The sequence below is a fragment of the Salmo salar genome, chromosome ssa06, assembly GCF_905237065.1.
Source record: "Salmo salar chromosome ssa06, Ssal_v3.1, whole genome shotgun sequence".
NCBI lineage: Eukaryota > Metazoa > Chordata > Actinopteri > Salmoniformes > Salmonidae > Salmo > Salmo salar.
The window spans coordinates 31,025,043-31,039,223 of record NC_059447.1 but is presented as its reverse complement, the minus strand read 5'-3'; the positions used below and the strand labels follow the sequence as shown (position 1 = coordinate 31,039,223).

Here is a 14,181-nt window from a genome sequence, read left to right as displayed (position 1 = left end):
CCAAGACTGAACTCTTTGGCCTGAATGCCAAGCGTCACGTCTGGAGGAAACCTGGCACCATCCCTACGGTGAAGCATGGTGGTGGCAGCATCATGCTGTGGAGATGTTTTTCAGCGGCAGGGACTGGGAGACTAGTCAGGATTGAGGCAAAGATGAACGGATGAAAACCCGCTCCAGAGTGCTCAGGTACTCAGAATGGGGTTAAGGTTCACCTTCCAACAGGACAATGACGCTAAGCATACAGCCAAGACAATGCAGGATTGGCTTCGGGACAAGTCTCTGAATGTCCTTGAGTGGCCCAGCCAGAGCCCGGACTTGAACCCAATCGAACATCTCTGGAGAAACCTGAAATAGCCATCCAATCCGACAGAGCTTGAGAGGATCTGCAGAGAGGAATGGGAGAAACTCCCCAAATTTAAGTGTGCCAAGCTTGTAGTGTCATACCCAAGAAGACTCAAGGCTGTAATCACTGCCAAAGGTGCTTCAACGTGAACTGAATAGAGGGTTTGAAAACTTATGTAAATGTAATATTTCCTTTTTTTTATGTGGTAACATTTTTAAAAACCTGTTTTTGCTTTGCCATTATGGGGTATTGTGTGCAGATTGATGAGGGAAAACAACTATTTAATCAATTTTATAATAAGGCTGTAACGTAACAAAATGTGGAAAGAGTCAAGGGGTCTAAATACTTTCCGAATGCACTGTATATACTGTACTGTACAAAGCGTAAGGGGATGTTTGTTAATGTATGTATATATAAAGGTATAAACATTGTTATTTTCTATGTTGACTTCAGCCTGGTTTATCCAGCAATTAGTGGTCCTGAATATCCATGTGGTGTTAAGAATGAAGAATAATGAAATTATTATATTCTATAAACTACAATTCAATTCTAATTCTATTCTATATTGCATTATATGCTATCCTATTCTCTAAGACAGCGTCAGACTAATGTTACCTCATCCAGTGTAGAAAGAAAGGAAATTGTCCTTGGAGCAGATCATCAGGAGAGAGAGGAAGCCTCCACCTCCTGTTGTTTGTCTGGGATGCCAAGCTCACGGGACACTGTGCCAGGCCCCATGCGGGCACCCAGGCCGGCCGGAAAAGACAGAGCTGTTGGCCGACTGAGGGCTGGCCAGAGCCAACATGACGCCCATGCCAAGGAGAGAAACTGTGTCCAGCTTCTGCTAGCTAACGCCTCGCTCCCCTTCCCCACGGGCGCCGAGCAGACCTCAGGGGAAGGATGCTACCATCAGGGGAGCACTGGTCCATCCGGGCTGCGCCGGCAGACACACATTTTGTGGCGGTGAGTGGGAGGTTGTGGCTAGCATTTGGAACAGAGCTCCTAGCCCCAGCTTCTCATGTGGAGGGATACTGCTGCTCCACTGTGTATTCCTCTCTCTCTTATCACTCTTAACATCGATGGCTAATTTAAGTCAAAGCTCTGCATGCTGCCAGTGAGCACTGAATAACGTGACCGCTTTCCATTTCATGTCCCCAGATTAGAGAGAATATCACATGAGGCACGTGTCAAGCAGTCTTTTTGCCAGCTCTTTCCCAAATATGCACACTTGACATTAAAAAGTAGAGGAGGCGGTAAAATGAAGGCACTCCGCCATTTTCAAGTTGAACATCTTCACAGAGTTATTGGAATATAATGGTATTGTGTCTTTTCTCTCTTATACAGGAGAGCAAGCTGTCAAATTACAAACTTACTTAAGTATTCCACTCAGTCTCACACTCAGAAAAGTATAATCGTGTTTTTGTTCCGCAGTGTAAGACTTATCAGCCGTTTATGTAATACCGCTTTGATTATTCATAAACAAATTAATCCTAATCCTTTTTGTGATATGGCAGATGCATTTAGTACACACTGTGCTGCTGAATTACAGGTTTTACTTTAACATAAAATAATTGGTCATTCTTCTTTAAACTAAATCAGTTTAACTTGCTATGTTTTAACTCATGTACACCACCAGGTGTAAAAAGTACTGCAAATATGAGCTATTTCTCTGCTCCTCAGTAGACCCACACCAAATGCTACTGCTCTTATTCTGTCTTTGGCTAGAGAGCCATTTGTTTGCCAGTGTACAATAATGGAGGGGAAACAGGTGGAATATTGCTGCAGCAGCTCACCCATATGGACCAAAGTCTCGCTTGCCAAGTCCAAAATTCACACTTACAAGCACATCTGGAGCAGAATCTCCATATTAATTGCCAGTTAATGTGTTTACACACAACAAGGATTAAGCCGTGAGGGAAGTTGGTTGCCCTGGGCGGGTATAGTCAGAGGAAAGGTGAATACTCAGTTTGACAGACAGAAGGGAGAGGATGTCTAAGACAAGTGTGGGCTGAGGCAAACAACTTATTAAATAAACATAGCAGCTTTTCGACAACATCTGTTGGCACAGTGTTGTTCTACTTGTGCTATATTACAGGCTGGCGCTCGACTATGGCTAACAATTCCAAAACAAAGATGGAGAAATAACTACTTTAGCCCACAATAAATCTCAAATTGGTCAAGCCCCACTGTATCTCCATCCCGTCACCCCCTGACACACCCTGATTAGTGCTGGGATGTCTGACCCACACGAGGCATTTAAAGAGAACAGGCAGCACTTCTTCAGGGGTCAAGCAGACCTCATTTCATCTGAAATAGAAGATAGAGCCAGGCACCTGAGCCCTTTAGACACGCCTCCCCCATGGTCCTCCTAACGCCTCCCCAAGACTGGCTCCACTGTGTCCTCTCTGTCTCTCAGAGGTTTCAGATTAGACAGGCATCCTAATGAGAGATTTAGTGTATAGAGATAATTATGGGGAAAGGCGACATCTCTCTTAGGCCTAATGAGGGAGATAAGGGTTCTTCAGTGACTCCTCCTCCCACCCTGTCACTAGATGGGCCTTCTAGTTGTCAAACACAATCAGCTGGAAAAACACACTCGCCCAAGTCATGTCTAGACACACGCCAAGTGCAGACACTCCCTCAGACATATCCACACACAAACTGATGAATACACACACAGAGAGATACACACACAAACACAGTCCAGTGTGTACTAACCGACACCGGCGGCTACGCTGCTAGCGCACGTCTCTTCTGCCTTTAATGCAATCCCTGATATCTCTGACGTTCCATAAATCAACCACCTGGCAGATTAGGGGGGAAAATGAGTGAACTAAATCAAAAATGTGTGCTCTTGTTTATTGCTTTAGAGAGTTAGCTGGAGAAGCGGAAGCCACCATGCGATGATGAGGCAGCCCCTCTGGAGACGGCCGTTCACACACACTGGCAGAGGAGCGAATACAGACTTTCATTAGGAGGTACACTTCAACACAGTGTCGTAGTATTTACAGTCTCACACTGGGGAAACAAATAAACTGCGTGATTAACAAGTTTTCCTGATGCCTGGTGCTTCACTGTGCGCACACCAGAGTGCCACCTCGCCGACATAATGATTCTTAATGGTTTCTTAATGACTTCTTAATGACTTCATCAGGAAGATCCTGCAACAGCACATTCTGACAAGCGGGGCCACCCCTGAGACCTAAGATCACACCACAGTGATTCCCTCATGTCGTTTCTGTTCATATAGCACAAGCTTTAAATCTGCATGGCTGAGATATCTCTGCACGCCCAAGAGTCAATAGCATCTGATTGATGATTCATTACTACAGACCCATGTGACGTGACCTGAGCAGGGAAATACACTACGAAGCAAATAAGGCTGTCAGCTTTGATGTTGGGAATTTCAAAGGAATCATATCAAAATAATCCTTTCATGTTTAAAGAGATGGAGACATTAAGTGTAGTCAGGATGAAAAACAACATACAAAAGCCCTGCAGTGACTTTAGAAGTGGTCTGGTACAAAGAGATTGTCTGGGAAAGGACACTTATTGGTGATGTTGTTGACACCTGCCCAGACAAAAGGTTGCTACTCAAACAACTGGTAAAGAATAAAAAGGGATCGTTGAGTTGAGGAAACACACTGCGGTCATTGGTTTAAACTTCTCCAAGCATTTAATAACATGGAATTTTCCGGGTCACCTCAATGTCAGTGAACAACAGATACTTTGAAGCGTGAAGTACATTTAGCGTGGGCCATTGGAGACTGGCATGTCACTTCCCGCCAGTGTATACCAGTTAGACTGACAAATTGCTGAGGTAACTGTGGGAGCTAAAAGCTCAGCAACCATTTCATCTAGACCATGTTCTACTGGGAGATTAAAACGAGGATCTTGTCTCTCCTTGCATAAATTCATCATTATTTCAGTAAAATATGACTCACAACATTGCTCCATAGACCATTATCCTCTTCATTCCGCCGAGCCACTGACAACAGGTCAAAGATTTATGTGATCAAAAATTTGTTTACATATCCCTTTAAAAAAATACATTTCAAAATGAAAAGCCCTCTGATATAAATCACAGCTGGGTTAAATAACGTGTCAAGTTGATTTCTGGAAAACAAGCGAGAGAAACATGAAGCAAATCATTTTATCCTATCCATAAGGGTCGTACGGCGGGCATTCAATCACGTACGCATTTAACAATTGGTTAACAAATTGTATTGGCAAAGAAGCGGCGACTGCATGGCAAATTACACCTGTCCTGATGGATGTCCTCTTTACGGCCTGGGAAAGCAGGCCGAAGGGCCGTGGAGAGATGACTAGACGTCAGCCAGCCAAGCACTCAAACATGATGCATGGCCAGCCATGTGTCACCGTTTGGCAAAGATGAGAGGAAAATATGCACCTCCCAGATTCCTGGGCACAGATCACAGACAAACACGCTCTCATGTTAATCCACTGACCACAGGGAGGCCGAAGGTGCTTTGGTTTGGGTACGGGGTGATATGATTCCCTTTAATCATTGCTGCACCTGAAGTTCTGTTTGGCCTTTTTGATCAAATGAGGCCAAACGATCAGATTGCCAAACGTGTGCACTACTCCAAAAATTATAGATGTATCTACAGTCAGGTCCAAAATGACTGGCACCCTTGATAAAGATCAGCAAAAAATACAAATACTGAGCTATATTGTATGCTAAAAGAATTGGCTAATTATATTATTTCATACTAATACAATTGCTCAGAGAAAGAGATTTTGTAATATGTTTTTCTCTTAAAAAGAGAGATTTGCCACCCCTGTTTTTAATAACTTTTAATACCTCACCTTGCGAGGATATAATGGCACTGAGCCTTTTTCTAAAATGTTTTATGAGATTGGAAAACACGTTGGGAGGGATCTTAGACCATTTCTCCATACAGAATCTTTCCAGATCCTTGATATCCTTCATCTGCTCTTATGTTATTATTTTTAATGAACAAAATACCAAAGCAGCAACAATACAACACAAAAACAAAACATCCACCACTATCACACACAACAACATGCCCACACTCGCCTACAATCACACACAACAACATGCCCACACTCACCCACAATCACACACAACAATATGCCCACACTCGCCCACAATCACACACAACAACATGCCCACACTCACCCACAATCACACACAACAACATGCCCACACTCGCCCACAATCACACACAACAACATGCCCCCACTCACCCACAATCACACACAACAACATGCCCACACTCACCCACAATCACACACAACAACATGCCCACACTCGCCCACAATCACACACAACAACATGCCCACACTCACCCACAATCACACACAACAACATGCCCACACTCGCCCACAATTACACACAACAACATGCCCACACTCGCCCACAATCACACACAACAATATGCCCACACGCGCCCACAATCACACACAACCACATGCCCACACTCACCCACAGTCACACACAACAACATGCCCACACTTGCCCACAATAGTACACAACAACATGCCCACACTTGCCCACAATAGCACACAAAAACACAAAATAGCTCTCTGCCTTCCAAAACAATGCTGTGTCCATGCGCCAGTCGGAACCAGGAAACCCCAACCCACCAACAGACGCACAACTACAACCAGCCAGCAAGTTGGAAACCCCAGAGCCCCCCAGCCCTGACCGGCACGCCAACATGGCACAAGTAGCCTTCACCTCCATTCAAGCACCACACTCTCCGAGATTGTCCACATACTGCCTCCAAACTCTGTCAAATATGTCTGGTCTTTGTTTGACTTTATAATATATAGTCTAGTGGGAAGTAACTGGATAGTTCTGTCCAGTTTGTTATTAAGGGTGAATATGAGGCTTTCCAATGTATTGCAGCATTTATACTTAGATAACAAAACTTTCTCTGATATTAATCACCAATATTTACATTTCCCAACAGACATAATCGTGGAGGTGGATGGATATAAATTCTTAGACACAATGAAATGGTAGCACATACAGTATATTATCCCAAAATGGTGTTAGTTTGTCACAGGACTACAGCATTGTGATTGTTGCATCTCCAACAGAAATGTGACATTTCTGGGTGCATTACATGCATCCTGGCAGGAGTGTAATGAGTCCTTATGAATTATATAACAGTAGTAGGTTGTAGGAGCAGGTATGAACATTTTCACGTATCTGTGACCAACGGTTCTCCTCAATTTCTTTCAGTATTTCTCTATGCTCGATGCCTTTGGTTCATCCAGACTCTGTTGAAGCGATTGAATAAGATTTCTGAATTGTAAGAACTATAAGAAATCGGCCTTGGATCAGTAGAGAGCCATCATAGTACACATGCTCCAAATTCCTGATGCCAGTTTGGAACCAGGACTTAAATGTGTAATTAAACGTTGGAGGTAAGGTGAGGTTACCCCAAATAGGGGTGCTTGGCAATATTGCTTCTTTCCACCTCGTTCATTTATGTACATTTTCCCAAATACGAATGAGAATCATTGGATTGTTCGTTTTTTTCTTCAATGCCTTGGGCCTGAACTAGTGAATATATTTTAGATCATAGGGTATAACATGTATGTCTTCTATACTCCTCCATGGACAAGGATTGTCTGCTGTACATTGTTTAAGTGGACGCAGTTGTGCAGCCCAGTAATACACCTTAGTCCAAGACCTCCAGCTTTTTGGGGTAAGTGTTAAACAGTCTATTTGACTCTTGAGGTCTTTCCTGTCCAAATAAAGTTGGAGAGCAGGCCATTTATTTTATTTAAAAAGTTGGATGGAATTGAAACTGACAAGGCCTGGAATAAGTATATCAGCATTGGATATTTATTCATTTTGATTATGTTGACCCTACATAACATGGACATAGGGAGAGATCTCCATCTCTGAACATCGGATTCAAGCCTATCTACTAAAGGACAATAATGAATTGTACATGCCTCCTCCAGATTGCATGGTATCAGTACACCCAGGTATTGCATATTTGTCTTTGTCCATTTCCACTTAAATGTACTTCCTAAGCTTGAAAAGTTATAATTAGAAAGTATAAGTAAGGATAAGTAACATAGGCTTTAGTAATTTGGGAAGAAAGTGTCTGTAACATTCCACTGGGAATCCATCATTACCAGGAGATTTCCTGTTTTGTACATCATTGATGGCCTCCAACAGTTTACCTGGGGTAATGTTTCTATCATATACATTTTCTCTGCTTCACTTATAATTGCTAAAATGGCCTCATTAAGGAAATAGTTTATATCATCCTTTGAATGTTTTCAGATTGATACAGTTTGTGATTAAAGGTTTTAAAGACTCAGTTAATTTCAGAAGTATCCATTGTTATGCTACTATCAGGGGTTTGAACGCTATGGATGGTATGTTCCTCTTCCTTACTTTACCAAGCAAGCATTTTCCCTGCACTTTCACCTTGCTCAACATTTTGGTGCTTGGATTTCATGGCAGCAATCTCTGCATACCGGGTGTTTATTGTGCCATACTCAAGCTTCAAAGTGTTCAACTGTTGAAGGATGTCAACCTTTCTATCTAAACTGTGTGGATTTTCTGTTCTAGTATTTCTAACCACAGGTTTTCAATAGGGTTCAAGTCTGGAGATTAAGATGGCCATTGCAAAATGTGGATTTTCTGGTCAATTAACAATTTATTTGTGGATATTGATAGTTGGGCTTATTGACTTGCTGGAAGATCCACTTGCGGCCAAGTTTCAGCCTCCTAGCAGAGGCAAACAGGTTCATGGCTAAACTGTCTTGGTACTGCGCAAAGTACCACAGGACCAGAGGAAGCAAAATAGCCCCATAACATCAAAAATACTCCACCATATTTTAGAGTAGGTATGAGAGAGTTCTTTTTTCTTATGTAACTTTCTTTGACACCAAACCTGCCACTAGTGTGTGTGGCCAAAGAGCTCTATTTTCATGTCATCCAACGCCTGGAGTTTGCTAAACGGCATTGGCACTTGAATTGGAACTGGTGCTATGGTCAGATGACATGAAAATAAAGCTCATTGGCCACGCACTCCAGTGGTGGTTGTGGCATCAAAATAAGGATGTATAGGCAGAAAAGAACCCCATACCTGTCACGCCCTGACCTGAGAGAGACGGTTTATTTCTCTATTTTGTTAGGTCAGGGTGTGGGGTGGGAATTCTATGGTTTATATTTCTATGTTTTGGCCAGGTATGGTTTCCAATCAGAGGCGGGCTGCCTATCGTTGTCTCTGATTGGGAACCATACTTATGCAGCCCTTTTTCCCTCCTTGAGTTGTGGGATCTTATTTTTGTACTGCTTTTAAAGCCTGCAAGACGTGACGGTCGTGTTCCATTGTTTATTATTTTGTTTAAGTGTTCAGAGTTAAAATAAATATCAAGATGAAAACATACCACACTGCACCTTGGTCTACTCCTTTGGACAACCGTTACAATACCTACCATCTTTCCACTGGTCCTGGGGCCCTTGTTAAGGCAAAGTGGGTGGGATTATATCCTGCCTGTTTGGCCCTGTCCGGGGGTATCATCGGATGGGGCCACAGTGTCTTCTGATCCCTCCTGTCTCAGCCTCCAGTATTTATGCTGCAGTAGTTTATGTGTCGGGGGGCTAGGGTCAGTCTGTTACATCTGGAGTATTTCTCTTGTCTTATCCGGTGTTCTGTGTGAATTTAAATATGCTCTCTCTAATTCTCTCTTTCTTTCTTTCTCTCGGAGGACCTGAGCCCTAGGACCATGCCTCAGGACTACCTGGCATGATGACTCCTTGCTGTTCCCAGTCCACCTGGCCGTGCTGCTGCTCCAGTTTCAACTGTTCTGCCTGCGGCTATGGAACCCTGACCTGTTCACCGGACGTGCTTGTTGCACCCTCGACAACTACTATGATTATTATTATTTGACCATGCTGGTCATTTATGAACATTTTAACATCTTGACCATGTTCTGTTATAATATCCACCCGGCACAGCCAGAAGAGGACTGGCCACCCCTCATAGCCTGGTTCCTCTCTAGGTTTCTTCCTAGGTTTTTGGCCTTTCATGGGAGTTTTTCCTAGGGAGTTTTTCCTAGCCACCGTGCTTCTTCACATGCATTGCTTGCTGTTTGGGGTTTTAGGCTGGGTTTCTGTACAGCACTTTGAGATATCAGCTGATGTACGAAGGGCTATATAAATAAATTTGATTTGATTTTAAGGTCAACAGCATCATGAACTTTACACAGTACCAGGACATTTTTGCCAAAAACTTGGTTGCCTCTTCTAGGAGGCTGAAACTTGGGACGTAAGTAGACCTTCCAGCAAGACAATAACCCCAAGCACACATCAAAATCAAATGGTTAATTGACTACAAAATTAACATTTTGCAATGGCCATCTCAGTCTCCGGACTTGAACCCCATTGAAAACCTGTGGTTTGAATTGAAGAAGGCAGTCCATAAGCGCAGACAAAGGATATCAAGGATCTGAAAAAATGATGTATGGAGGAATGGTCTAAGATCCCTCCCAATGTCATAAAACATTTTAGAAAAAGGCTCAGTGCTGTTATCCTCGTAAGGTGAGGTATTGAAAGGTATTTAAAACAGGGGTGCCAATCATTTTGACCCCTTTCTTCTTTAGAAATAAATGTTACTTGTTAAACAAAATCTGTTTCTCTGAGCAATTATATAAGTATAAAATAATAATTTCCCTTTTTTTTAGCATACAATATAGCTCAGTATTTGTTACATTTCTTTTTTGTCTTTTTTCCTGACTGTACATTAACTTTTGAGAGAATTGGAGAATTTTTTTTTAACAGTTTTATGGGTGAGAGAGGAGCCTTATTTGTGAATGTTCTGTTCTGTGTGGCTCCATAGTGTGTCAAAGTCATGCATTGTGACCTTCCTCCAGAGGCCTGGGAAACACATCCTGTATCAATTAGAACACTGGGGAGTCTGACTAGATGTGGAGAGGAGACCTAGAGAACACACAGTTCCACCGCACTGACGATCCACAACAACGTCTGGAGCAACAACACAACACGGACCAACTGACTGACTGGCTGGCCAGCTGGCTGGGGCCCCAAGGTGGACCAGGATTTACTCCTCATTCCAATTTGCAAGGGGGGATTACTTATTTTTCATTATTCCACATTTATATATATATTAATGGGCTCTCCATTCATTTTCTAAAGCACCTGAAGGAAAACCAGATCAAGCAAACTGCATAAATACTGTCAGACGGAATAGATAATGACAGCGGGTCAAGTTGCGAGTGAGTCACGTCTCTCGGCTCCTGGAAGAAAGTGATTACCGTAACACGTCGCTGACAATCTCGCCCAAGATAATCCTATTTCTCACATGGAGCTCAAATTGTATTATGTCACTATGTTTTTCGCATATTGTATCAAAAACTGGATAAAGATATGCACACTATCAGGGAAATTAAGAACAAGAGGAAAAAACGTAGCCCCGGGGTTGGCATTGAGGCATGTCGTTTTGTTGAGCTCTCTGGTTTCTGAGCAAAGATGGTTTCTCTGGCGGTTGAGTAGAAAGAGACAGAGAGAGGGAGAGGGAGGGAGAAAGAACGTGTGGCGTAAAGGCGTGCTCTCCACCCAGATGAACAGATGGCACCGCCTAAGTGCAGAGATTCATTTTATATCTCCATCCCATGTTGCCGCGCGGCAGACGTGGGCTTTCTCTTTTTTCAGATGTTATTTTACAGGATGATGGATACACACGATGCTTAAGCTAATGAGGAGTGGGTGTTTCTTTGTCTTTATTTCCTCCTCTCTCTCTCTCGCTCCCGCTCACTCTGCCTCCCTCTCCCGCTGTCACATCACCTTCCCTTGCAGAGCTGAGCCTCATGCTAGCCATTCTCCCTCAAACCCACGCTTAGAGCTCAAACCTATATAGGCTTTTGGATATGCCCCACAATCTGAGTAGTCAGTGTTTACAGCTGGTGGTAAGACCTGGGTGGATTCCTGAAAACACATTTGACTGGATGAAGTGAAGAACAGTAAAGATGATGCTCAAGTAAACACAGCATGTAAGACTTGAACACACTCTCAACAGTCCCTCTGTTACATCACTTCAAAAGCTACATAAAACCTTGCCGTTCACCAGGAGAGATGGAAATGAGTGCTATGAACAGATGAACAGGAAGAGTCTGAATGGGGAGAGAAGCCAAGAAGGCCCAGTAGCCAATGAGGATGCTCCCACACACCAGGCAGGTAAACTTGTCGGGTCGTTAGTGGCTGTTGTTTACTGAAGCCTCCCAATAGAGGAGACTAGCTGACCCATGTCTGCAGCCAGTGAGTGGTACAAATGGCAAACATCTCCTGGACTCATTATTTATGCAGGAATGCCCTTGGGAGTCTTTGCACTTGTTTACACAGTCACGGCACAGTCCATTCATGACGGCTCCGAGGAAATGAGCCGCTATCCACCAATTTGTCCTGGACGACGAGGCTTTGAGACCCCGCTGCCCAACGCTACTGGGGGAAGGAGGAGGGACGGCACGGAACACAACCCCTCTGTACTGTAAACAACCAACCTGAAACCAGGGACACAAAGACCCAAGGGTATGGGAAAGTTCTGTGGTGCTGACGGGAGCAGATCACACAGTGTTTCTAGGATACTTGGATAAAGGGCGAAATCTCTGCCTTTGATTAGTACTTGAAAATGTGTATGCATTAGATATGTCAATGCAAATGATACACAGAGAGGAATGATGGAGGGAATTCAATTTGGCACCTAAAGAATTCAAAGCAAACGACTCCTCCATACAGTTCTCAGGTTCTCCTACAAAGCGGTCAGAAAGAAGATAAGCATAAGACATGGCTGAGGGGGAGGAAAAATGGGCTAATTTAACATGCTTCCCCCTAAACCACTCCAAACCTCCAGAGTTTAATTGCTGTGAGGCAACATTATCCCCTGCAACATTGTGTCTGTCTCTTGGCTGGGATTCAAATGGGTACCTGCTGTATCCACTCCCTACACAATACGGTGCCCACTGAGCCATATAATCCTCTCAGGCCCTCCTCTTCAGGAGAGGCACATTCAAAAAACTCCTCTTCCCCATCTTTGTCATGGTGCTTATTTTGAATAAGAGCAATCAGTATCACCATGTACACCACAACACACCGGTGAGCCATAGAGCAGGTGACACAGAACAGGACTTAAACAAAGAGACTTGATTTGCTGCTGAGAGATTTGAGGCTATTTTTCCATTCCTCCCCGCAACTCCCTGGAGTGGCCATATTTCTGCTTATGTTCAAATGTGAATCAGTCACATGGGCTGTTGGATTCCTGCTGAATCATCCTACGCTCCATCACCGAGCCAGCCCTGCACTTTTCAAAGTAACTACTCTCTATGCAAGAAGAAAACAAACACAAACCCATGCCATATCTCCTTCTGACACCACTTCAATTTCCCTTGAAAAGGAAAAGGATGACTAGCTTTGAGGTGAGTGTGAAAAGATTCAACACATTTCCACCCAACTGCAGAAACGGACTAATCTGAATGAGATCTATTGTATACTGCAGTGCAATGATAGATTTTAGTTAAATCAAACATGCGCTCGTAATTCATAGTGAAGTAAACAAGTAACTCTGCTATTTGATGCTGAGAGTGAGACTGTCATTGAGTACACAGGACACAGGGAAAGACTAATTCCTGATAATATTGTCTTTTGGTAGAGTATACGATTTAATTAAACAATTTTTTTTTAAAATTAATAATACAAAACATTCACATACAAACGACAACATCATACAAACATCAACGACATCACACCTGCCCAGACCCACTAGCCCCCCCATGTCCAGCGCCCACATCACTTTCTGCCACATGAAGATTTACTTCTAAGAGAACTTTATTCATATGAGGATAAGGAAACCGTATCCTACATGTTGGTGAAATGAGCCTCGTTCTGTATTATATGTAACAGTTATCTACACAGGGTGGTAAATGTTCACATTTGTAACAGTCTTACCTGTCTCAGAGGTCAGTTGATCACTGTTCGCTGGTCTTGGGGCTAATAGTCATTGTCTAGTGCCGTGTACCAGTCTTCAGTGGTGCTGCAAGCCTAAGCCAGTCTCAGCATCACTCTGTGTGAAGCAGCGTCTGCGAGACAAAGGACAGCAACATCTGCTATGAAACACTACAGTATGTACTGTATCAAACATCCCATTTATAGGTCTGTGTGGAAACATTCTGACACTGTGGCTCCTCCTCACACAGGGCTACAGTAGTTTCCCTGATACCACTTCATTTCTAATGTTGCTTCGCCAGGGGAGGTATGGCTAATGCTGCCTTAGCTTGAGGCTGTATTATAAGTGGCACACTCAGCATAATATACAGTAGTGTTACTGAGTGAGAGGAGCTATTTTAAGCATCCACTTGTGTTGGCAAATATTAGTGGAATGAAACTAGTTTTGTCTATTAAACTGATATTCATAGGCTAGCCCTGTATTAAAGCGCAGGAGACTAACCATAGAAGCTATATGTCAACAGGGATAACCTTCTGTTTCATTGTTAGGGAAAATGCATTCAGAATGCAATCAAATAACAAGGGAGCACAGGCTGAACATGAAAGGCTACATGAAGGAACACAAGCTCCTTCTAGAGGTCACATACACATAACAATGATACACTGCTGACAAGGGGAAAATATGAGGACTTTTGAAGCACTGTGGAAATGTATGAAGAAACGGATGTAAGGGTCATTTTACAGAGCAATACCATTAACACTGCTGCCCTTGTCTGTACTGGAACAGACACGCACGCACACGAGCACACACGCACACACACACACTCTTTTACTCTCTCTATTACACACACACGCACACACA

General features: G+C 43.3%; 1 protein-coding gene across 6 annotated transcripts in view; it reads right to left on the bottom strand.

Annotated features, from left to right (window-relative positions):
* Positions 1-14,181, bottom strand: part of LOC106601438 (RNA binding protein fox-1 homolog 3) — a 380,636-nt gene that overhangs the window by 288,091 nt on the left and 78,364 nt on the right. For 5 of the 6 annotated variants that reach the window (XM_045720266.1, XM_045720265.1, XM_045720263.1 and 2 more), the window contains exon 3: positions 13,323-13,453. The gene's annotated coding sequence lies outside the window, so the exon portion shown is untranslated. Of the gene's footprint in view, positions 1-13,322; positions 13,504-14,181 lie in introns of those variants that run through there. The other variant, XM_045720260.1, reaches the window with a different exon arrangement.